General features: G+C 35.2%; 1 protein-coding gene and 1 pseudogene across 3 annotated transcripts in view; one reads left to right on the forward strand and one right to left on the reverse strand.

Moving 5' to 3' along the window:
* Plcb1 (phospholipase C beta 1) overlaps positions 1-27,036 on the reverse strand; it is a 722,370-nt gene that overhangs the window by 350,283 nt on the left and 345,051 nt on the right. The window lies entirely within an intron of this gene.
* LOC124085683 (large ribosomal subunit protein eL32-like) lies at positions 7,371-9,801 on the forward strand (annotated as a pseudogene).

Genomic DNA, 27,036 nt, shown 5'->3' on the forward strand with positions numbered 1-27,036 from the left:
TAGCACAAGTGTAAATAAATTTAAAAATTCAATAAAATGTAACAATATCAAGCATGTGATTTTGAGAGATGACTGACACCTGATACTGAAGGGCCTGGCAGAGCAAACCACCTCCCTGCCCACAGTGAGATCATTAGGACACTGGTATGTACCACTCTCTTGTCACTGTCCAAACATCTTATTCTTAGTAGCTTCTCCTCAAATCTTTTCATTCTATACTTTATGCCCTTTGAGCATTAAAAAAGAGACAACTTTTTCTATTTGTCTGGGAATCATCACAAGTATTTTATCCTTTTTTATTTCTCATAAAATGAGACGGGGAATTGAATGTATATTATCTAATTTTGATCACACATATCCTTGATTTAGACATATAACCTCTTTGGGCTTAATGTGATTTTCTATGAATGCTAGCCTCCCTTCCAGGTCCATCACTTTGACAATGCAAGTGGAAGGGAAAGGAGGCTTCTGGAATTCCTGCAGCTCTTCTTAGTAACTCCTAAATAGCCTTTCTCTGAATCATCTCTTAAATGCTGTTATCAGCTATAGTTAAGTTGAACATACCTTCTTTACTGCTTTACCTTCTTTTACATAAGAAGAAAAGAAGTAGTGGGTCTAGGGATTGGTTCACCGATTCAACAATTTTAAGACTGACATTTTTAGTTTAATTGGGCAGATCCTCAATGTCACAAGATGGTTGCTGTACATCCTGCCAAACCACGTGAAGACAACTGCCATCACCAATTTCTTCCTTTCCTACCAAAGGTAATTACTCCTCTAGTATTTATCACCATAGACTAATTTTGCCTCTTCTGGAATTTCACATGAATGGAGCTGCATGGTTCATGTGATCATTTACAATATGCATAAGCTTTTGTGTCTGGCTTCTTTCATTGCATTTGTTGTCTTGAGAGTTATTCATGTTGTGGTAATTGCTCAGTAGTATCACATTATATGAATATGCCACTGTTTATTTATCCACTCTCCTACTGATAGACATTTGAATTGCTTCCAGTTTTTAGCTGTTATGAATAAGGCTGCTGTGAGCACTGATGTACAAATCTTTGTGGGAATTCATATATAGAGATAGAAATCCCAAGCCAGAATTGCTGGGTCATAGGACCAATATATATTTGGCTTTATAAAACATCCCCAAGGAGTCTTCTAAAATGGCCAAACCATTCTGCATAGTTATTTTTAGTGGCATTATAATTCTGGAATTGATGCATTATCAACTATGTAATTATTCAACATTCAATTTATATTGTTTTCAATGTTGCTTTTTATATGAAATGCTGCAATGAGCACTCTCATGCAAATATTTTTATCTGATACTGGAATATTTCTGCTGTTGGACTATTTCATTGAGAAACTAAGGGTTGGATTACTGAATATTATCATGACTTTCAATTTCATAGAAGCCTGTACTAGTTTATATCTCCTTATGAAATTTGAGAAATATTACTATTTTTAAGGTCTTTTTTGTTGAGTTATAACACAGTTACAATAACGTGCATAGATCTTAGATATACAGTTCAATAAAGTTTTACTCATTCCAAATCCAACAGTTATGGCCCAGATCAAAAAAAGAACAATTTCAAAATGTAGAAACACCAAGTCTATTTCATATTTTATCATGCCTCACAAAGAGAACCAGTACAAGGATTATACTTGTATTTAAGTTTCATGTAAGCACAATCATATAGTATATACGTACATATTTTCTTGAGTAAGTTTTAAAAGACAAAATAAAACTTTTATTCCATGTCCAATCTTAATTTTTCTTTTTTTTTTGGGGGGGGAGGTACTGGGGGTTGAACTCAGGGGCACTTGGCCACTGAGCCACATCCCCAGCCCCATTTTGTGTTTTATTTAGAGACAGGGTCTCACTGAGTTAATAAGCACCTTGCTTTTTGTTGAGGCTGGCTTTGAATTTCTAATCCTCCTGCCTTAGCCTCCTGAGCCGCTAGGATTACAGAAGTATGCCACTGTGCCTGGCCAATCTTAATGTTTGATCGGAAAGAAAATAAACTGAAGCAGATATATAAGAAACAATGACCATCAAGGAAGCACACCAGGTGTGACTTAAGGTGTGTCTACATACATTGTCTCATTTATTATCTTTAATAATGCAATAAGACAGATATAATTATACCTTTTCTGGTATAAGAAATCTCAGACTGAGAGTTATGTATTTACCTTGCCAAATCTCACAAGACTGGCATGGATGAACCAGAATGTGTATCCAGATATGTCTGACATCATGCTCTTTGCTGGTGTATCTGACATCATCCAGCCCTGTCTCATATCCTCTTGCTATGGGTAACATCATCTTGTTGGGTTTGACACCATGGCCCAGGCTTTAACTACTCCTGTATATTAGTGCTTTCAGATTTCAAATGTTCAATCACCAGATAAAATCTATATAAGCAGCAGGAGATGCTTGTACTGGCCCTGCCTTTCTCTCTTTTTCATAAACGCTGAAGGCAAGCTGCTAGAGCTGAAGGGTCAAGAGCCGACTTGATGACAGATGTAATTGCCAGGCATGGTTTTCGGAATCAACGGTGCTCTTCCATCATTATCAGCTTTTCCAGCAAATTGAAACAGTAGGTGTATATTAACATCGCAGCCCACAGCTGGCTGTATTACTGCTAATCTGGGCCATTTTTTCATTAAAATGCAATCAATACCCCAAGACATTAAAATACAAAGTTGTATAGAATGTAATAAATGGAGCAGGCAATTCTGGAAACACCACATGGATTCAAAAAGTATCTTGTGAGTAAAGACAGTGCTTACATTGGACATTTTATTCTACTGGAAGGCAACTGGGATGTCTGCTGCCCAGCAAAGGATGATGGAAAGGTATGTAAAAGCCAGGACTTACTGTCAAACACAGCTGGAAGAAGCATAGAAACCGTTTAATCTAAATTCTTTTTTAAATCCCAAATGGAAGGAAGACATTAAGTCATCTCAGACATAGGAAGTTGACACTAGATTTTATACTGCAGAAACAAGGTCTAGGAAAATGGTAACACTGTTTCAAAGAAACATCAAATTAGATACATTTGATAAAAACATGCATCAAAGAAACATCATCAGGAAAAGGAATACTATAGGTAGTCAGTGCTCATATAAAATTTCAGGTCTATGGGAATAAGTATAGGAATCCAATGTTTTTAATAAACCTCTTTCCTAAACTTAAAAAAAAAAGAAGTATAAAAGAAGTAGAACTGGCCCACAATGTGGTGCACACCTGTAATCCCAGCAGCTCCGGAACCTGAGACTGGAGGATTTTAAGTTCAAAGTCAGTCTCAGCAATGGCAAGGTGCTAAGCAACTCTGTGAAACCCTTTCTCTAAATAATATACAAAACAGGGCTGGGGATGTGGCTCAGTGGTTGAGTGACCCTGAGTACAATCCCCACAAAAGTAGAAATGTATGTATATAAATCATAAGTCAATAAAGGGTTACAAATGTAACACAGTAGGGTACCTCCACCCAGATCTCAATACAAAATATTTACAGTATCTCTGAAGCATTCAGATACCTTATGCTGGTTATTATCTCATTCCAAAGTAACTACTATGTTGGCTTTCTTTCAGGGTGACCATTAATAGTAACACAAGGCTTCAAGTAAACATACTGATACTTCAGAAAAAAAGTTAGTGGAAATAGTCAACCTATGAGAAGCAGAAAAGTATCCTAACAGCTTAAAGGGGGCAGTAATCCACTGAAAACTCTGCATTCTTCTCTAGCCCCCATGCAAAATGACAAGTTCATTTTTGCTCATTTTTTATGTAATTTTCTGAATTTAACTCTTTTAATTTAGAAATTATTTATGGATAGTACAGAGGTGGTTTGCCTTTAAAGTTCTACTGTCCATTTGACAGCAATGCCCCTGATTGTTGGGGAGGGACATGTGAAAATGGAATCAATTTTCCTAGTGTCTATGTGGCATGGTCTCCCTGAGGTCTGTTTTTGAAGATCTCTCTGTGCCCAAAGGCATGAGTCAATCAATTACAGTTGGAGTAAATTGTGTCCCTTCATTATAATTTTTTAGTGTGAAACTAAGCTGTCTAATTGAGACCGATTACCTGAACTTAGCCTTATCAACACCAAAATCAAATTAACTAGAATATTACCATGAAGACAAATATTTATGACGTCAATCTCCAATAAAGGCAAACCTAGAAAATGTTTACAAATGCTTAGTACTAATTATAATTAAATAGAATGCATTTCTGCCAAGGTTAAGCTTCTTCTATAATTGGTCAGGAATTAACTTCTTTTATCATTTACATATATATTCATATAGTTGTGTGTGTATATAGTATTTTATAATGAATTCATCTTTTCCTCTCCATCCACCTCCGTTCAATCTGAGATTGAAAAATGACTTTTTTTTCTCCCTTTACATAAATGTCATTGTCAACTGCTTCATTTGGAATATTGGAAGGCTTTGGAAAAGCAACTGAAGGGATATAGGCTGCCAATCATGATTGCTTTTAATATTTTAACTTTTTTTCTTCTGAAAGCAAGTGGTTGGACATTTAACCTGTGCTCATACCTCTCTACATGTTCCTAACAAGTCCCCAAAGGTGCCTGGGAAACTAAGCAGCCCAATTGAGACTTACTAACTGAACTTGGCCTTCTTGACACCAAAATCACATTAACTTGAATATTACCATAAAGACAAATATTTATGACATTTCAACCCCCAATAAAGGCCAACCTAGACAATGCTTATAAATACTAAATGTTAATGAATACATATAATAAATAAATAAATAAAATACATTATAATGAATACATATAATAAATAAATAAAATACATTATAATGAATACATATAAATAAATAAATAAGCAGCTGCTGTGATGTCCCTAACCCCAGCAGTAAAACATCCCAGTCAGTGTCTCCCTCTTCTGTATTCCAAACCCAGGGGACAAACAGTGAAGCTCTCTCTAGAGAAAAGGGAGAACCCATGAATTACTCAGAGTATTTTTAGATGACTTCTGAACCTCAATGAATAAATCTTAGAAAGCAACACTGACTTAGACCAAACAAACCAACTCTGGCTTTTAAATCCAGTCAAAGAAAAGTTTTCAGATTCCAACATCCTGTATCATCTAGTGGACCCCTGGAGTTTGTCGCTAAGGGTCTACTTCTGCTCTGTTTAACTACTTACCCACACTTATAAATATTTAATCAGATCACAGGTACCTGCTTTGAAAAGGAGGGTAGGGGGAGAAACCCTGACAGATACTCTTGGCCAAACATGACCTTGAGAAGACAAAACCACATTGAAGTGTTAGTCTAATCTTGATTTGTATTTAAGGAGGGGAAACAAGAGTCATAACTGCTGAACAGAATGGAGTTACTGAATTTTCTGAATTGCTGGAAGCCATATAAATATCTAAATATCTTTCATTAAGTGTACTCTCTAATATTAGGTCATAGAATATTATAGTTGTGATTGATATATATGAATACAATACTGTTTTGCTTTTTTGGATATGAAAGGCATTGAAAGGAATAGAGGTTTTTTTCCCTTATAATTTTGTTTTATTGCTGTCACTTTTATTTTTCAACTTTGACACTAAACATTGAAAAACATGTTGGAAGATTTTGGACGTTTTAAAATTAATTCGGAAATTAAATTATTATTGAGTTAATAATCAGGAAATCCTGAGTACCAACACTGCCCTGTTGATTCCATCTAAAGTGTGCTCCACATGTGGGCCACTGGGGGTGTGGTTCTTAGTTGCTTCCTCTGTCTCAAGGGGCACCTCTCTAGCATTGAGGCTCCAGGTGGCACTATAAACACTCAGGTACAAGCATCTCCTTCCAGCCACTGTATATTGATCTAAATATAAAAAGGTGTTGACGTGCTAGACTCCCAGTAAATTCCATTTGTCCTCTTTCAGTGAATTTAAAACTGTAAGCTTAACACCCAAATGATATTCCATTGATATCATCTCTGTGGCCCACCACTTGCTACAACTCACATTTTCCTGAGACTTTCAATCAAACCTTCATATTATTCTATGCTCTTTGTTCATGATTGTGTGCTTTTCCTCCCCCTATCCCCTTTTAGGGTGGCCCCTCTTTTTCTTTCTTTCTGTGTGTGTATGCCCACCTGCAAATGTGCATATACACATTTCCTATGATTGGGATCATTTTCAAAAATTCCTCTTCAATCTAATTTTTGTTCCATGGGTTTGCTCATCTTTCTTTTGAATTCTCACTGAAACCCAAGCTTCTTGAGGCTTCTCTCTCCTCTTCCACACACCATCCCTGGTGCCTCTGTTAGTACCTGGGACAGAGTAGGCACTCTGTATAAACACTGAATGGAAGACAGATTAGATATGAATGAGCAATAGTGAGATAATCAGACCTCCCCATTATGTCCAAGGATATGGCTCTTTTAAAGTTCTGAACTGTTAGGGCTTCTTTGGTGATTTCATCCTCAACTGCTTATTCCTTTGAGGACCACAAACCATGCTCTATAGCCAACATTCCATGTGATAGCTTGGCTTATGCATTTCAGTCAGTTTAAAAATGCCAGCATGATTGGCTTTGATTTGAGCAATCTTCATTACATAAGCAGAAGCCCCTAACTTTCTTGCCTCAATAAATGAGTATAAACCAGGCATGATGGTGTACGCCTGTAATCCCAGCAACTCAGGAGGCGGAGGCACGAGGATTACAAGTTAGTGACCAGCCTCAGTAACTGAGCAAAGGTCCAAGAAACTTAGTGAGACTCAGTCTCAAAATAAAATAAAATAGACTAGGGCTATATCTTAGTGTGTAAAGCACTCCTGGGTTCAATTCCCTGTATCAACATAAGTCAATCAATCAATCAATCAATCTCAAATAAACATGAGTCTTCATTTCATATTCCAATCTTAATTATATTCTTGTGTTTAGAATATTGTACAGAGGTGGACTTTTTTTTTTACCTTTTTTGTGGTTTAAATAACATTTTTTTAAAATCTATTTTTATTTTACTCAATGTGGTTAAGAATTTTAATGTCACTGTTTTCAAAGACTTCTACTGAAAATTTGGCAGTGTCTGCTTTCCATATACAGGAGATTGTTTCATTATTTTAAAAGCAATTTCTTTAATTTGACTCTTCTAGGTTACAAGGAAAAGGACTTGCATTCTGCTTTGTCCACATGTGTCCAGTGGAAAAAGTATGGAACACAAAGCACTGTAATAAGAACAGGCTTTGGACTTTGGTGGTGCATACGCAAGGGTTTTTGTCCACCTGATGGAGTCTGGGAGAAGACCAGCAGGCCAGCAAGGTGAGCATGGCAGCATTGATAGAATGGGTGTCTCATGTTTGGCTCCCTAGAAAAGCTGGAGATGGGGATTCTTACAGATAGATTTATTGAGTTAGGGTTTTTAGGAGAAATCTGTAAGGAAGGAAGGAAAATCAAGATGTAGGCTCACTTGACCAGCAGTCTCCACTTGATTGCAAGAGGAATTCTGGAATCTAATTTGCATCTCACAATGTCTAGCATTGAGGAGGGGTGGTGGGGTGGGGGGTGGGGGGCTTGAGTTCTATATCACCAGATCAGATTCTCTGCTTATATAAGTTTCTCCTTACCATATGGGAACAGGTGACTCCTATCTCTCAAGGACAATCTCCTAGAGATATTTTCAGGTTGGAACCTTAATACCAGTACCTATGGCAGTTGGCGATCTAGGCAGGACACCAATCACATCTGCTACAATTAAGAATATCTGTGTTAGGGAAAAAAGAGAACATATTTTGCCTCCTGGACTCTGGTTTCTGTGTGGCTGAAAACACAATGCCAACCTTTCCTTGAGGATTTTATGGGTTTCCCTTTCTTTTTGATTGTCAGTGTTGGTCCAGATCAGCTGAGTCTTTGAGCATCTTATTTTCCTAAATTTGTTGCAAAAGACTTTGATTGAATATATTAAGTATTCTGAGCCCTGGCTGCTTCTCTTCTTTCAAATGATTGATTCTCAGATATATTCCTGATTTCTAGGATTCCCAGTATCATACAAGCAACAAATTTCCTTCATTCTAAGACACATTCTTTCATATTTTAACATCCCAGAAATTAGAATGCTGCATGCCCTAGTATTTGTGAGCCTTTCTCCATTATTATTTGCTACATAAACAGAGAGGCCACTTAGAATCAATGAATTTTAAAGTTAACAGAACAAGGCATATTAGAAATACAACAAACTCACATGGACTGTTCTGTAAAAGCACACACTCTTTATGGATCTCTTTTAGTAGTAAAATAATAGAAGTAAACTTTCACTGTGGTTCATGCTTAAGTACCAATGCATTTGAACTGGCATAGTATTCCTCTGGATGTACTTGATTCTATGGACCACTATTCATTGAAAGGATATAATTTATTAATGTAAAATAAAGTATCTTGGACCATCAAGCCATAGTGAACCCTCAGTGCTTTTACCTTTTCTTTCTTCCTTTGCATAAGCCTTAAGATGAATATCCAAAATTCCACAAATTAATTGACACCTTACTATTTTGTACAAATGAGAAGGGCCTATTGGATTAACAAAAATTATGGAAAAAAAGAATTTTTGAAATTCAAGGACAAATAACTGATACATGGTTAATGAAGAATCACCTAGAATTGGCCCTTCAGGGAGCAGCCTAAATAAATGGATGAGAATCATTTATAATTAGGTTTTTCCTTTTACAATTGAAAAGTAGCTAAGATGATGAGCTTGTTTATAAGGTTAGACATATCTTTCATGCCTGCAATTTTATTTCTATTTTTAATTTGCCTAAGGCTGGTTTTCATAGGAATTCCGTAGCTAACTTTACATAGTACCTGTATAGAGCAATACTTTGTTGTAACTAGAAACTTTCAGGGTAACAAGTATTCCTTAATCCTGCCCCTGTTTAGATGGATGAAGTTGTACATTCATGCAATAGTTACAGAAGTCCTAGGACATCTTTAGTACTCCAGAAATGATTTAAAATGCATGGATTTTAAATGAAACGAAACTAGACATCAAAGACTATCTACTGTATGATTCTAGTGATAGCAAGTTTGAGAAAGAAGTTATGTATAGTCATAGAAATTAGATAGTAATTGCCTTTAGCTGTAATAGGGCTGGACTGAACATCTTGGGACAATAATATTTCATACCTTCATCTGGATGGTTGTTGAATGAATTTACATATTTGTCAGAGGTCTTCACACTTAACATTTATGCGTTTTACTGAAGATAGATTGTTACTTAATAAAGTATTATTAGGAAGAGATATGTAGGTTCTTGCTTGGATCATGGATCCAATCTTACAAAAAAGGTTAATACAGAAAAAACAAAACCAAAAACAGCTCTTCTTCTTTGGCACTGCCTATGGAAGTGGCCATCATCTGTATTTGGCATCACGGCTGCCCTCAGACCTCCCATGAAGCCCAAAATCAACAAAAAGAGGACCAAGAAGTTTATCCAGCACCAGTAAGACCGATATGTCAAAATTAAGCACAACTGGCATAAAACCAGAGGTATTGACAACAGGGTGCAGAGAAGATTCAAGGCCCAGATCTTGATGCCCAACACTGGTTATGGGAGCAATAAGAAAACAAAGCATATGCTGCCCAGTGGCTTCCAGAACTTCCTGGTCCACAATGTCAAGAAGCTGGAACAAATCTTACTGTGTTGAGATTGCTCACAATGTTTCCTCCAAGAACCGCAAAGCCATTGTGGAAAGAGCAGCCCGCTGGCCATCAGAGTCATCAATCTTGATGCCCAGCTATGCAGTGAAAAAAATGAATAGACAGGTCATGCGTGCATTTATTTTGTGTGTGTATGTTTAAATAAAATTACGTAAACTTCCAAAAAAGAAAGAAAAGAAAAAACCAAAAATAGTCAGATCTAGGTAACTGGGAGAAAAATAGTCAGATAGAAGTTAATTATATGATTTATCCAATTGTTGATAAATCATAAGGCAGTAATAAGAATGCTAACCTTTAATTAACCAATAAGATATTCTGAAATTCCTAAAATAGGATTTCAAAATAAACTGCTTCTGCTTCACCAAATCTTAGTCTCACCAAGGACTTTTCAACAGTTTTTGCCTCTGTAGAGTTAAAAAGTTGAGAACTACCAACAGTTTTTCCACGGGTAAAGTGCTAATGGCCCCTAAAGGGAATTTTCTTATCACTAACACTTAAGTGTGATTTCTAAGTAGCTTTTTTCTGTGAGTGCCAGGTTTGAGAAAATGCAATTCTTTCTTGACTAAAACATGGACCCTGAAGCATTAATGCTTTAAAAAGGAGATTATGTTAAATAGACTAAATCAGAATGAAGATGCATCAAATAATGGTTCCGACCTAATAGCACATATTTTTACCCATTATGGTTCAGGCATCTCCAACAATGTATCAGATCAAAGATTAATTAAAAATTTAAAAGACAGAAATGTAAAAGTTAAGTTTTCTTCAGAATTTATTAAATTATGTCCTAATATTATCTTGGTATTCAGCTATGTGAGTGTATAGGCATATAAAATTAATGTTCATATGAGGATTTGGGTGGGGGAAAGCAAGACAAATATTGGCATGTCATTTTGGTGATTGATTTGTTTCTGGGGTGGAGTTGTAGAGTTCTGTATTTAGCTCCTAGTATATCTACCCTAGAAAATAAATCACTAGGCAATTATAGAGAATGGAGAAATCATCTAGTTTACTTTTACTCTTCTATCAGATCGGAGCTCCAAGTCTCTTCCTCAGAAGAGCTTCCTCTGTATTTTCCTCCCTCTATACTAATTTCACTAACACATTCTCTATTCCACCTTTGCAGTATTCACCATAGTTATAATATCTCACTCTCCAAACTCTGAGCTGATCAGAAGGCAAGACCTTGTGTGTCTGCTTCTGCTCACTTTGCAACCTCAGCAGGTCTATTGCCGGCATGTTGCAGTAAACATCCAATAAGTACTGAATGAACAAATATGTGAATAAGCCAATGAATGATGAAACTGCAAGGTTATGAATATGAACCACATGAGTACATTAAATGTTTCCTTTGCAGAGTGAAAATGCCACCTTATGACCCCCAGTCTCCACCTGCCATTTTCTCTCCACTTGGGTTTTCTCTCTGAAATCCTATTCTATATCCCACATCTCTGAAAGGCTCAGAAGCATAAGAAATTCCCATATGCATAGCCCTGCAATATTTCTGAAGTTGGAGAAAGAGAATGACAATTGAACTTAGAATTTCTGCTTTTATGGATCAGTGTAGATTAATATAATGTTAAGAAACAACTCCCAGATCAAATTGTCACAATTAAAGCTCATTTCCAACAGTTTTCTTCTTCTCAAAGTTATTCAGGGACCTCAACTCCTTCTATTTTTCCTTTCTGCTCTCCTCCTGGCTTTGGAATCTTCCTCATTCCATCAGTGGTTGGACTGGGACTACAGATAGGTTATACCATTTCTGTTCATCGTCCCTTGACCAGGACATGACCTTCTGACTACAAGGGATATTGGGAAATGCAGCCTATTTGGTGCCCAGGTAGGAGAGGAGAGAACATGTCTATTAATGGAGCTGATGGAACTGTTTCTATTACACTGGGATTCTTGGACTCTGTAGCTCCATTTTCTTCCATCGTGAATCAGACTAACATTGCTCATAGGTGGTTGTCAGGCTTGAGTGGCTCTGACTGATGACTATTTTATTCTCAACCCAACATTGATTCCAATTACAACTATAAAGCACACCCCTCAAAGATACTGACTTAGTTTCATAGTTTCAGTAAATTCTGTCTTCTTCTTGCATCTCAATGAGGCTATAGGCTTACCTCTAGTATCTTTGGTCATGGGATATTGGACAGAAGGTACCAGACATAAGCAACATTTCTGTGCCATTGCTTATGGCTCTCTGGATGCAGCATGGTGTCATCTCTACTCAGAATGCCTAATCCTTCTATTCCAGTGTTGTTTTTTTTTTAATTTTTTGACCCCTCATCCTTCAAGATTAGCATGCCCTCTTCTGTCAGATGGTTGAACTCATTCCCTGTTAGAACAGGCACAACTGATATATAGGACCTACTATCCTGTAATGAAGAGATTATTCATTTTTCTGCTAATATTTTAAGAACTACAAAGCTGGAAGGATGTTATGTTTTTCTGCACAGCCACAACAAAAGTTATGAGGAAAACTTTGATGAATGTTTTTGTGGTTGAGTGGATGCCCTTCCCAACGTGATCATGACTCCTCTATAAACATCTTGTCTAAGGTTTTAGTTACCAAGAATTTGGAACTTAAACCCTTATGTGTGACTAGTAGTATTCAGCATCAAAATGAAAAAAATACTTTAGGGTGACTATTAGAATCAAAATTTCTCATTTTCTATAAAACCCTAGGATTCTAAAAGAAACCAAGCAATTCAATGCTTCTAATTTAGCTAAATAAAGCTGAGGCTATTTTAGTTTGTTGTGAAAATAGCTAACACAGATTTTAGATATTACTTGAATTTATATGCATAAAGAGGATCTGTCTTTGGCAAAATCAATTGTCATTCTGAAATGATCACTGATTGCCTTTCACTTGCATGGGAGGTGAAACTGCTCTGCTGCATTTATGTTGAGATTGGCCATGTGACTTGCTTTGGTTTTACCATAAGTAGGGTGAGTAGAGATTGTATGTATGATTCCTTTTTGGCCAATGTAATGCTGCAGAAGTGATCAGTGGAGGCTTCAAAGAGGCCATTGCCAAGGGAGAGCATGGGCTTAGAGGAGTTGCATGATATACATGTGGAGCAAAGCCACCTCAGCCAAGCTGTCAAATCTTAACTAATCACCCCTGATGACCCAACAGAAGTGATAATTGATGGCTTACCATTGAAGCCACTGCAATTTAGGGTGTTAGTTATGCATCAATATTTAATGTGTATATTTCTTATATGAACTTTTCTTTATTCTCTGCCTCCCTTAAAACCAATGTATACCTAGACAGTAAATTACACAATGAACCAACCCAGATTGTGGGAAGTATACAATGGGGAGGAAATTCTAATTAACAATTCTTGCAGCTAGTGACACTGGTTTTTGGACAGACCATGCATCATTTTGAATAATTGTATGGGATACAGGAAAATAGCTACCTATAAAGGCTTGCATACACTACTAACACAAGTTCACAGAGTCTATGTGATAGGAAGAGGGCTACAGGAGAAGTAAATGATTATGTTAGAAATTTCTAATAATTGCATGCAGCCTGAGTATATTTAGTGCCATAATTATAAATATAATTTACAGTAATGGTGTCTTCATGCTAACAGTTATTAGTTTAATAAAACTACCACTATAAGAAAAGCTGATTCTATTACTGAAAAAGCTCTCTAATTGAAGGGCTATTATTATAGTCACTTTAGAATAGAAACAGTAAATAAGTGGTAGTGCTATTAAAAGTATGCAGCTGTTCATCTGGGATTAAATATATAGAAAATTCTACTGCTTTCCATGGAATAATATTTGAGCCTTGACTTTTAACACTGACTTTTTTTTCTGACTTAAATGCTAATCAATGCATAGTACAGATACTTTTTAATCTAGGAGCTTGTTGCTCAAATTGTAGTCCGAAGGCCAAAAGCATCAACATGACCTGGGCTTGTTAAAAAAAAAACAAAAAAACAGAATCTCAGTCTCCTGATCGATTGTAGAAGATTAATCTTAAGATTTCAAGTAACTTGTAAGAATATTAAAGTTTGAGAAGCATTGATCTTATATATCCATTTGGGAGAACTACTTAACATATGAAGCAAAAATAATAATATAATAATATTTTCTCATACATAGTATGTGAACATACTATCAAAAACCTGGGCTGGGGTTGTTGCTCAGTGTCAAAGCCCTTGCCTAGCATATGTGAGGCACTGGGTTTGATTCTCAGAATCACATATAAATAAATAAAATAAAGGTCCATCAATGACTGAAAAAATAAAAAATAAAAAACAAGTTAACAAGCAAACAAAAACCTATTATTGCCAGGAGTGGTGGCATATGCCTGTAATCCTATCAGCTTGGGAGGCTGAGGCAGGAGGATTGCATGTCCAAAGCCAGCCTCAACAATAGTTAGGTGATAGGAACTCAGTAAGACCCTGTCTCTAAAATAAAATACAAAAAATAGGGCTGGGGATGTGGCTCAATGGTTGAGTGCCCCTGAGTTTGATACCCGGTTACCACCACCCCCACCCTGGGAGGGGGGAAACTATTGTTTTACCTTTTAGTCATGATTTTCTTTGTTAGGGTAAGAATGACACAATAAGATCACAGAATGAACATTAGACTATGGAACACAATGTTGTTTAGGGATGAGGACTCTTATTTATGATAACCTTTTTTCTTCTTAATGATAAGGTTAAAATGCTTTTATTCTTGGGTTCTGGCAGCCCTTTATCATTTCCTTTGTAAATATTTTGGTTGCTAAATTTTAGAGATAACTATCTTATATCAGGAAATATTTCATGATAACCACTAGGCAAAAGGGGAACTGAATTCTTATAATAGTTTAGTGGGGATGTAACTCTGTTTTCTTATAGCATATGTCTTCATTTTGAATTGTCGAAGCTCTTCCAATACACGTGGATGCTGAAATGAACACAACAATTTACATTGTAAGAAAATGTAATCTGCCTTATTGCAACTGATGGTGAAAATAGTGTCTGTTTACTGTGCTATTGTTACTTGATAGACTACTTGTTGTTGTTGCTGGAGATTGAACCCAGGACCTTGCACAGGCTAAACATACACTATATATCACTGAACTACTCCCCAACCCACAGATTACTTTTCCTGTGTGTGAATGAATGAGAGTACATATATTGTTCCTTTCTGTATAACACAGGAATAGTTGGGGGCTTTAAAAGTGACTATATTGCTTAATGATTGTTTTCACATTTACATCTCTATATCACCTTTAGCCATATAAAAGAATATGCCCAATATCACTGAAGATTTCTTTGATTAGCTTTGCTTGCTCTTGAACTTCATATAAATGGATTCACACAGGGTGTACTCCAGTGTCAAGATTTATAGATGAACACTTTGATTTTAATATTTAGCAAATGAAGCAATTATTCCAAGTAAAATAAGTTAGGAATATTATCAAATATTGTATGATCTCACTTATATGTGGAATCTAAAAACTCAAATTCGTAGAAGAATATTCATTACCAGAGCTAGCAGATGGGGTGACAGGGGCAAGGGATAATGTTGGCCAATGGGTAGAGTTTCAGTTATGGAGCAGGAATGTTCTGGTGAACTATCACACAGCAAAGTAACTACAGTTAATAGTAATATGTGGAATACTTCAAAATTGCTACAGAGTGGATTTGAAATATTCTCACCACAAAATATTGGATAAGGACATGAAGGAAAGGCCATGTTAATTAGCCTAATTTGCTCATTCCACACTGTCCACCTGTGTAGAAGCATCACAATATACTCTGTAACTATGTGTATGTGTTATATTTCAATAAAATAAAAATATTTTAGAGAACTCTTGGGGAGGTGTATTCCTCCCTTAAAGAGAGAAAAGAAACTAAACAATTTTTAATGCTAATTTAAAAAATACATAAAATGTATTAAATGATCCAAGAATTTTACATATAGCACCTGTGCTTCAATCCTATCTGATATTTGATATTTGATTTTTGTATTATTTGAAGCACATTTATGTAGATTGAGGTTTTCCCATGAATTCTCATACTACTTCAAGGATTCAAAAATATGCTAGAAGTGATGATTGTGTACCTAAATTTATAGGTCTCTGAGTTAAAACAATATCATTGCTTCAATGCCCAAAGAACAGATCATTTAGTCCCAAGTTCAATGCATGTTTCATTTTCAGTTTGGCAGTTTTTCAATCATATGGGTTTTGGGAATATAAAACTTTTTCCTGCTTCTCTTTAAGATATAGCTGGTAGGGTTCTTGCCTATTATGCATGAGGCCCAGGGTTCAATCTGCAGCAATGCCAAAAGAAAAAGGCTGTCCAAGAGTCAATCTGAAAACTGTGCATCTCTATGCTTTAAAGATAGTCCACAGAGTGGTAGAAAATATCTGCAAACCATACCCCCAACCCATACCACACATCTCAAAAAACTTAATACTAAGAAAATAGCCAGTTTTGAAAATGGGCAAAGAAACTGATATTGAACCCAGGGCCTTGCACAGGCTAAACACACACTATATCACTGAACTACTCCCCAACCCACAGATTACTTTTCCTGTGTGTGAATGAATGAGTGCACATATATTGTTCCTTTCTGTATAACACATGAATAGTTGGGGGCTTTAAAAGTGACTATATTGCTTAATAATTTTTCACATCTACATCTCTATACACAGACATTTCTGAAAAGAAGACATACAAATGACAAGTGGGTTTATGAGAAATGCTCAATATCACTAATCATCTGGGAAATGCAAGTTAAAACCATAGTAAGATATTACTTCACATCTGTTAGAATGGCTATTACCAAAATGACAAAACAGAACAAGTTCTGGAGAAAAGCAAACTCTTGTATGCTGTTGGTAGAAATGTAAATTAGTATAGCCTATTAAACCAGTATGGAAGTGTCTTGAAAATTAAAAGTAGAATTACCACATGGCAAAGCAATCCCACTACTGAGAATAAAACCAAAAGGAATTTAATTCAGTATGTTGAGGAGATGTGTGAACTTCCTGTTCTTGTAGCATTATTCACAACAGCAAAGATATGGAATCAACCTAAAGTCTGTCCATCCATGGATGAATGGATATAAATGTGAGATATGTACACACACTCAATGCAATATTATTCTGCTTAAATAAAGAAGGAAGGAATTTTGGCCATTTTTGACAATGTGGATGCATCATGATAAGTGAAATAAGCTACATACAGACAGACAAATACCATGTGCTTTCATTCATATGTGGAAACTAAAACCAATAAAACTTCCGAAGTGAAGAATAGAATGATGACTACCAGAGGCCAACACAGACATGAGTATCAAGTTTCAGTTAGAAGAAAGAAATGTTTTTCAGATCTATTATACAGCATAGTGACCATAGTTAATAATAATGTGTCCTATATTTCAAAATTGCTAAAAGCACAGATTTAAACTGTTTTCAATGCAAAAAAAAATGTGGTTGATATGCGAAATGATAGCCATATTAACCAGCTATATGTAATCATTCCACATATATACACACATCAACACATAAAAATATATAGTTATTATTTATCAATTAAAGTTAAAATTTAACTTAAAAATAATGATGGTCTTATCTGAAAAAATTTATGAGAAATATGGTTAAAAAACTTCTCCTTTAGAAATAGCCCATTGAAGATTAATTACTTCTTTTGAATACTAATTAAAAGTCAATTCACTTCTGTAAGGACAGGAAATTTGCAGTTGCTTTTTGAAGGAGATCAGTATTATCCTCCCCTCAAAACACTTGGGCTGTTAGTTTTGTTATGCACATAGAGAAAGGATTTGGCAAGTGAAGAATTTTTATGATAGAGGTATCCTATCACCAGTTCGGAAACCATTTGGTTGATGGAATAAACAAGCTTCTCATTATATTTAGCACTTGATTCACTCTAAAACAATCAATATAAAAACCTTTAAATCTTACACACAATAAGTAATATGACTCCTTTCCATTTCCAGAAAATCTTTTCAGACTCTTTATCCCCTGTTTTCTACAAAATCTGCATTAATCAGTCAATCAATCAAGACATTATCCAGTCCTCCACTGTTGAGTCATAAAATACAATCATTGCCAGAACTGGTGGTAAACTAGCATTCCATAATGTAGCTCTGGAGAGAAATAAAAAATGGAAGCAAAGTCTAAAAAAAAAAAGCTGATAATAATGGTCTTCTATAAATGGCCAAATAGATAATTATTCCCAAGTTTTTATTACCAAGTTTTCAGAAAGAAGCTTAATTTATTGTCATGTCAACAGTGTTAACTATTTTTTTTAACCAACTCTCATTTTTTATTATGCCAGCATCTTTATTAGAGGATGTCATAGTCTAAATTCTAAAACAGCTTTGGATTCATCCACTGATATTCTCATCTTACTTTCTCTTCAATGTAACTTATAAGTATCAGGAAGAATATATTTTGATGAATAACCATAACTAGCTTACTTTTATCATACAAACAAAATGGCAATCATGGTTGCTTTCACTTTTTACCCCAGGTTGATGGCATCTCATTGAATGATTTTTCATGTGAATTTGCATGTTTTCAAAGCATGTGGATATTATGTTCAATAACCTTCCCTGATTCTGATGAAAATCATGACTTCATTTCCCAGTTGCCTTAAGAGGATTTTTCTGTTGCTCTCTCATGTGGAATGTCTTAAAGCATCATGAAGCAAGGTACTGTTTCTGCGGTCCAGCCAGACATAGGCAAGGGACCTGGGTGATCTCTCTGCATAATATAGCACCAAGACCCAAAGTCTTATTGTATACCAGTCAAGGGTAAATGTTGAATTCTAGTATTTCAGAAAGGTTATGTTTTAAAGATCAATATATTATAGTTTTATATTGATAATAAAAGAAAGAAAATATGATTTTAAAAGATGATTTAGGCAATGATGTGTACTAGGGGTAGATAGGAGACTGGTAAGCTTTGAGAGCAGTTCATAAGGGAATACATAATCTGAAAGCTTTTTTAAAAAATTATGTATGAAATATGTTTTTTAAAGTATCGCCTTTCTCTGAAAATTCTTTTAATATCAGTTATAAAATGCTTCCAAAAATCTTCTGTTGGTTTCACTTTTTAAAAATTGCTGGTGTTATTGTTGTGTTTTCATTATTCATAAGGAAATATATATATGTGAATTAAAGCATGTATGTGCTTCAAATTAGCATATTTTGTTATTGTTTTTGGTGGGGGGATAGTGCTGAGTATTGAACCTGGGACCCCACGCATGCAAGTCAAATGCTCTACCACTTAACTACTTCCCTAGTTCTTTTGTTAATTATTTTAAATTAACCCAAAGCACAGTCTTTTGCAGAACTCATACTTAATGTTTATTTCTGATATATAGATGACATATACAGATTTAATACCACATATTTGCTTTTAGAAAAAGTAAGAGGTTTGATATCAATTTTCTTCCTTTAGTCAAAGATCCTATTTTCTGACTCTGGGATATTACATACACCAGAGTTCAAAGAGCAGATTAGAAATAAGCAAAGATACTATAGTGATGATAAAGAGGAGGACCAAATCTTGAGTCGCTTTAAGTCTGACACTTGATGTGACCATTTGATGTTTTGTCTGTATTTAAATTTTCAAATAATGAAGTAGTATGAACTTCAAGGTATTGGGAAAACAAACTTTTATTTCATATATGACTGTATATGTTGCAAATCAGGTTGTTATTTGAACTGAAATGCAAATATTATTTCACTTGTAATATTCTAAAAATTAGCTTATATATAAAAGTAGTTTCCATAAATCTATTGTAAACCCACTGATAGATGAAGATATTTCCAACCTGGGCTAGAGTGCAAATATCCAATCATTTGCTACCTCTAAATTATGTAAGAGATTTTTATTTGTTAATCGTATATTTTACTAAATTACTTCTTTTCGATGGGATACTTTTATTCTAAATTGATTCAAAAGCTTTAAAATTGACTTGTATAGCACAGACTATAGCTTTGAATAGATATCCAGCATAATTATAATCCTATTCTTTCTGAAATTAATTGTTGTTAAAATTATAGAAACCAGAGTAGCAGCTAGTGGGGAGGATGTTAGAAACTGCCAAGTTTACTTTGAATAGGCAGATCTCAAAAATCCCAGATAAAAATCAACTGCAGAATCATGACATTATAAATAGAGACATAAAAATCTGATACTTGATATTTCATAATACTATATTTTTCTTACTCCATGCCTTTTATATTATATTTATGAATGCATCTAATTAAAACACACATTTTCAAATAGTATAATTTCTCTATTAACCTCTCTATTCAACTTTCTGTCACTGGTCTCTCCATTCCCTCCTTTATAAGAAATACATAAATGCTCACATGTCTGTCCCCACAAAGTAGCTCTGGCATACAACCTCCCTGTTGCAAGTTTTCAGTTCCTTGCATTCCAGATTTGCTACCTAATGTCCATGAAGCCCTCTCTTTGGCTTGCATTTTAAGTTGGTGAGATCTGGTCCTGTTAAAGTATACTGATCTTTGTTAGTCCTCCTCCATCCTGAGTTTGATCTTTGCTCACATTCCTGTGTGGCACATGGGAAAACATGCTCCTTAAAACCTTCACTATCCAAAAAGATTTATAACTTTTTGTTCACTTTGATCTTTGCCAATTGTTACTTCTCTGTTACTCTCTCAGATTCTGACAGCCATATAGCAACCACAATTTATTAAAATCAAATTTATACTGAGCATGTCCTATGTGACTCTGTAATTTATGTCCTAATTATGATACTTGTGAGATTAAAAGATTTTTGACTTAAAAATTACTATTATTAAATTAATAGACCTACACAATGGTACTATTGAAACTATTTTTAAAAATAAAAATTCCACTGTCTCTACCATATGAGGATGGAAAGAAAAACCAAAGAGGCCTCATTTTAAAAAATGAATTGGCCAGAACCTCAATCTTAGACTTCCCATCTCCAGAACTGTGAGCTTCAACTTAATCTAATGGAAGTCATTCAGAAGATATTTTCCTGTTCATCTAATGGAAAATGAGTTTTTTATTCATGTAATCAAAATTCACATATCCAGAAGAAAAAGCAAATATATTAAAATAAAAAACCCTACATTATCCACAGATATCCACAACCAAGCATCATAGAGAAAATACTCTTTTGTGTTATTGTTATATGCATATAACCCATGCCATGTTAATGTATGTATGCAAATATATATACACATTCATATTATATTTAAAAATTATTAGCTGGTTAACCTTTAAAAATAAAAATTCCATAGCCTATTAAAAAAAAAAAAACTGGGACAAGGGATAAACTGAAAAACAGTCACCTGAGATTATACCAGATAAATTGAGGATTAAAGTCACTCTTGACAGGTATGATGGAAAACACCTATAATCCCAGCGACTTCAGAGGCTGAGGAAGGAGGATCACAAGTTCAAGGCTAGCCTCAACAACTTAGAGAAACTGTATTTCAAAATAAAGAGAGCTGTGGATGTAGCTCAGTGGTAGAGTACTTCTGGGTTCCATCCCTGGTACCAAAAAAAAGTCACTGTTTTCATAAGCAACCTGAGCTTACCAAAAGTATTTTTAGATCAGTTGTGGTGATTTAGATGGATTCATTACTTCAAGTCTATCCTTTGTGGAAATCCACCCTATAAATAACTAGGCAACACATGAAAACTCATTTGTAATGGACCTGGTGTCCATTTAAACACATCAACAATTGTGGCTTCATTAAAGCTCTGATTTTTCTTGAGATGTGAATTGACTTAATAAAATATGTAATTTTCAAGTTCAATATTTATAGAATAATTCCTTGTGAATGGTTTGGCATCTTAAAATGTAGAATTTCCATATTAATCTAGACTAAGATCAGATTGATACAGATAAACCCACATTAAGAAAGAATGAGTTGTATTGAGAATGACTGAATTGCTTATAAAACCTACAATGTGCATTCTACTGTCATGTATGACTAATTAAAGCAAATTAAAAAGTTTAAAAAAATCTACAATGACATAGACAAAATTGGTTGGGGGCTATTCACAGACAAGGATGTTCAGGTGGGTTGAGTTCAAGTACACTGAGCTAAAGCAACACAGAATTGCTGACTAAGTGCTAATAAATATTTTTTTCATCAAGTCTGTTGTTTTAAGCAAATGATTGTTTCTAAGATTCTTGCAAAGCAAAGAAAGAAACCTCAAAACAGATAATACTATGTTGTTTCAAGTATTATATTAAACCAAGTTATGAATGAATAGTAGCTGAGTAAGAAAGGAACAGGAAAAGAGAACAGAAGTACATGTAATGATCTCTGTAATGATCTCATTCCACACACCAGCACTAAAACTTAAGTCCAAAAAATCAAGTTAAATTCTCCAGCTATGCCAAGACCTATTCCCTCAAGAAACATGGAAAACAGAGCTTTCCCAGTTGTCCATTTTGACAGATCCCTCCAATAATAATAGCAAGTAATTTGCATGTAATCTAACCTGCCTTTAATTAAATTGTTACTCCATTCACTCTCTTAAAGGCCAACTTATTTCTCCAAACAGATGGGACATAATTACTTGCTCTAAGAGATTGCTCCTCCACTGAGCCAACTTTATTCTCCCTCATCTCTCTTCTAAATGCTAAAATTTCCAACGTTCTCTTGAAGAAGAATTAATATCACTGAGCAACTTAACAATTTAAGAAAATTGTCTACAGTATACCTAACAAAACAGGATATAGTTTATGGACCATTTCACTTGATAGCATGGTAAGGGGAAATTTGTCACCGCGAAGCTTTTGTTGTTGTTGCTATTGAGTTCAAACAAACACCAAACTGACTAGTAGGTTGTACATTGCTATTCTTTCTACTCATTTCTTCCCCTGATGAGAGGACATAAACCTTGACTGTTGCTTTATTCACCAATGGGATTAATTCAAGATGTCAGGGTAATGAAAACCAATATCCATTATGCATTCCCTACATCCCGGTCTGTTTCCCTGATAGTCACAGGGGGGTTGGGCCAACCGATGAGTCTCAAGGGGGCTTCCTGCTCAAATAGAGAGGAAGAAAGAAAAGACACCATCATGTGGAACCACTGTTGGGAGTATAGGGCACTTCATTGTGTAATCTTTCTTGGGAAAAGGCATGTTATTATCACCATAATAACTATACAACCCCTTCCTTCTTGAGAGGAAAGTGACAAAAGAGCTCAATGTCCATTTATCATACTAGATTGGTAATTCTAGACAAATCCATGGTCCCCTATATTTCAGTAATTTTTAACAACCAAATATTTCAGAAGCAGGCAGGTATTTTTGTGCATTGTTTTGGCTTGATTTGGTTTTCTGGTAATTTGTAGATTAAAATGCTTTTAGGGTAAGGTCAGAGGAAAACATGAAAGACAGAAAAAAAGAAGAAACAAAACAAAAGAAAGGAGAAAGAAGAAGCAGAGGGTTGAGGTATCCTCCTCATCTGTTGTTTTCTAATAAGTGAATATCACATGTAACCAACCAAAATATCTTGTGGCTCAAATTATAATTAACTGAAAAATTAAAAAAATTCCACCCTTAGATTTCTTGGGGGATGGGGTAGGAATCAATGCTACTTTTTTTTTCTCTCTCTCTCTCTCTCTTTTTTTTTTTTTAACTTATTTCAGTGCTGATGGGGATTAAACCCACTGTCTCATATATGTTAGGTTATCACTACTGAGCTACACTCCAGTCCCTATCATTATTTTTGGTACTTTTGGCTAGTTGGGGCCATTGCAATTCTCTGCTCACTCTGAAATCACATGGAGCCTTGAGGTTTGTTTTGGCCAAGGATATGTCACCTAATGGGGCCTGTGTCACTTCTGGGCAGACATTTGAAGAATCAGTGTAGGATTTGTCACTTGTTTTTTCCTTCTGTTACTGCAAATGGCAATTTGGCAATGGGATTGCTCCATTGCTGAGTCTTAGGATGGAGGTGATATAGGGCACAATCCGCAATGCAACTGTAGCTGGACTGTAAAATCCATTTCCTACTGTCAAGCTCATCTGCCAAAAATGAATGAAAGGGATGCCTTTCAAGTAAAATCTCTATGCCCCTGGACTCTTCTCTCTGTCTCTGCTTCAACCTTAGAGACATCAAAAGTGTCATGCTGAGTAACAGAAGAGGAACTAAGGGACAAAGAGTAAAAACCGTGACCACACCAGCCACATTTTTTTCTCTACCTCAAGCTCATGAGTCAGGTAATTTAGATATCAGTTGAGTGAATGAAACTTTTATATTCAACTTTCCTAGACTCTCAGGATTGTATATTAAAAGTTTACTATTATTTAAATAATTTTAAATATTTAACATACAGATGAGAAATATACTCCTATGATTTAAAATTCAAAAAGTAAAAATCTTTTACAATAAAAAGTGTCCCTCCTAACCCTGATGCTATCAGCCCAGGTCCTAACCCTCAATTCCTATGTATTATTTATTTAGCATAGTCATGTATGTTTCCTGAGTTTTTTTAAATGCATATGCAAGAAATACAAATGTACATCTTTTATTTCATGATAACATACTATCTATATTGTCATATTTTAAATATCTTTTTTAAAAGAATGTTATTTGTAAGTATTTGATAATAATCTAAATCACTGGAATTTTCCAAGAAAAGGGGAAAATAAATCAATATAACTTGATTGAAAATCTGTGAAATATGAAATATAATAACACTCTGTTCTCACCAAACTCATTCAAAAATTATACATGTGACCACATAGGGTTCAGTACAAAAAAAATTACAAAAGCTGATATTTTTTAGTATGATTCTGTGGAGCATGGTCACCTACACTCACTTAGCAGAGAGAAAAGGTGTCTTCTGGCCCTTCAGATAAAAGTAGAAAGAATTGGAAGAAAGAGACAGCGTCAAGGAGGAGATGATGTTGAATTGCTTGTAGCAGAACAGAAGCATACTGCCAGCAATTTCAGAGAAAGGAAAAATCATATGCAGTGTCCCTAAAGAATACAAGAAATGACAGGTCTATAAAGCTTTAGGACATGGTGAGAGATCTAAATCTCAGTCTAATGAGATAAGGTATTTTGTAGGTGTTGGAGGAAGCACTTGATTATATTAGTGTTTTCAAAAGTCATTTCCTAATATTCTGCTGCTTCTGAGGTTCACTTTCCAGTCATTTTCTATAATAACTAATTTGACCTTCCACATTGATTGTCAACTTGGGTACTCAAATGTTACAGGACATATAGCTGGTCAGTAGAAGGATCACATATGATGTATTTCTCTTTAGTCATGCCCAGGATTGATGACGAGATGATAAGCCAGAATAGAGGAGAAAAGGGGATTAACTCTGTTCCAGGCTTACAGGTTTCTTATAACTTGAAAAAACAAAAGGAGAAAGCTTGAGACAGAAATAAAATAATATTAAACAATTTTTGCAAATTTATCCCACTCTAGGGATTATCAGTAGAATAGCAAAAAGAATTTATATGGAATTGGGGTTTTATACAACTATTATTGCCGCAGTCCGGCTGCAGCAAAGTAACCAGGGGGCGACGAGCAACTTGTGTACATTGATACAGCAGGAGTGGGAGCCGTTTATTGTAGGACAACAGAAGGCTCCTCTAGGGAGGTGTCCTCACGTGGTGAAACAGGTTCAGAAAGTCCTCCTGGAAAGGTGCAATGAAGGTGGGCTGCATGCTGCCTGCTGCCCTGGGCCTTTGCTTCCAATGCAGAAGGCACTCTGTGCCATTGCTTCTTTCAGGAGAACACTCTGTAACCAAAATTCCCTAAATGTTATGGACCACAGTACACAAAACAAATATCATTTTTTATATATTTTCTATCTGTTGGCTTTTCACTGAACATCTGATACAAGAGTATTTGGCACTGATTCTTTGTATGTTTCAGCCTTCCTATTGACAAAATAATTATAGTTATGTGATTTGCCTCAAAGTAACTACTGCATAATGGTGTGCTCTATTTAATATTGCTTTGATATTCAACAGTCCAGGTGAATATGTGAGAAAACATCCCTCCATAAAAGGTACAAAACAAAGAAAAATCGTATGGGAAAAGCAATACTTGTATTTTTTTCTCAGAATATTGTTTTTACTCTTGTTTGAAATATCCCATAAGTATATAGGCTACACTAGTTGTTACTCATAGGGAGGTTATTGTAAAATGTTATTTTTTGAATGGAAACCACACAGCTGTTCAAAATTCAACAAACATACATCTGGCATGAGGGTAGATTCCAGACACCTCTGTAATATTACTGCAGCAGCAGAATGAGTTCTGTTTTTCAACCATGACAAGTGGTATGAGTGGATCATCTGTTCAATACTTATACAGCATACACTCAAAAGAATGAAATAAAGGCCAACAAGACTGCCTTCCCAACATTTCTTCTGCCACAACTGCCATGTGAAAAAGTCTGGGCTCAATTGCAGGTGAAGCAGAAGGAAATTTTGTTGGTTGGGAACACCTTCAGTCAGCCTCCAACTGATCTGGAAGTTGACAGTACACCCAGTGTTGCTCCAACAGAGATCAGTTTATGCTGACCTACATCAGCACAGCAGCCCCACTGACCTGAACCCAAATGGCAACTGTCTGAAACATGAGTTTGGGCTAGTTCTCCATGCAGCAGAAACTAGGTCACTACTCCTGTAGCATCACCTGTCCCTGATGCACTTCTTAATTGCACCATCCTCTCCTTGAGAATGTAATCTCTATGAAGACAAGGACTTTTGACAGCTTTATTTTGTCACTGTGTTTCAAACTCCTACAGAATTTCATAGCTATTAGGTGCCAAATAAATATCTGTGAATTAAACAAATGAATTTATTTTATAGAATTATTCTGAAGGTTAAATAAAATGACATATACACAAATTTCATAGACTATTTAATAGACTCTAGGAACAGATTTTTGTTGTTGGCATCATTATCTTTCTAAAAGATAAACAATGACCAAGTAACAAAAAGGTATTTGGAAAGTAATTATCATCTACAAAAAGAGATGAGGATTTTAAGTACTTGTGAAAAATATGCATTAGACCAGCAAATGAATGCAGTGATTAAAAATAAACACTTCTTAATAAATAAGGCTTGATTTCTATAATGAGCTACTTGCATGTCTTCAATTTATTAACTGGTCTTAAAAATGGATGAGGAATTCAAATATTTTTCCATGCTTTGTTTGTTTATTCAAAACATACTCTGTACCTTTTCCAAGAAAAATATTTTCTTAATCTTACTATTTTTTTTGTCATTCACACAGATAATCATTGTAATCATCAGTATGTCAAACATGCTTTGATCTACATAAAATC

This window comes from Marmota monax, unplaced genomic scaffold, assembly GCF_021218885.2.
Source record: "Marmota monax isolate L192 unplaced genomic scaffold, Marmota_monax_Labrador192_F-V1.1 WCK01_AAM20220418_F8-fsc00014, whole genome shotgun sequence".
NCBI classification, from domain to species: Eukaryota; Metazoa; Chordata; class Mammalia; order Rodentia; family Sciuridae; genus Marmota; species Marmota monax.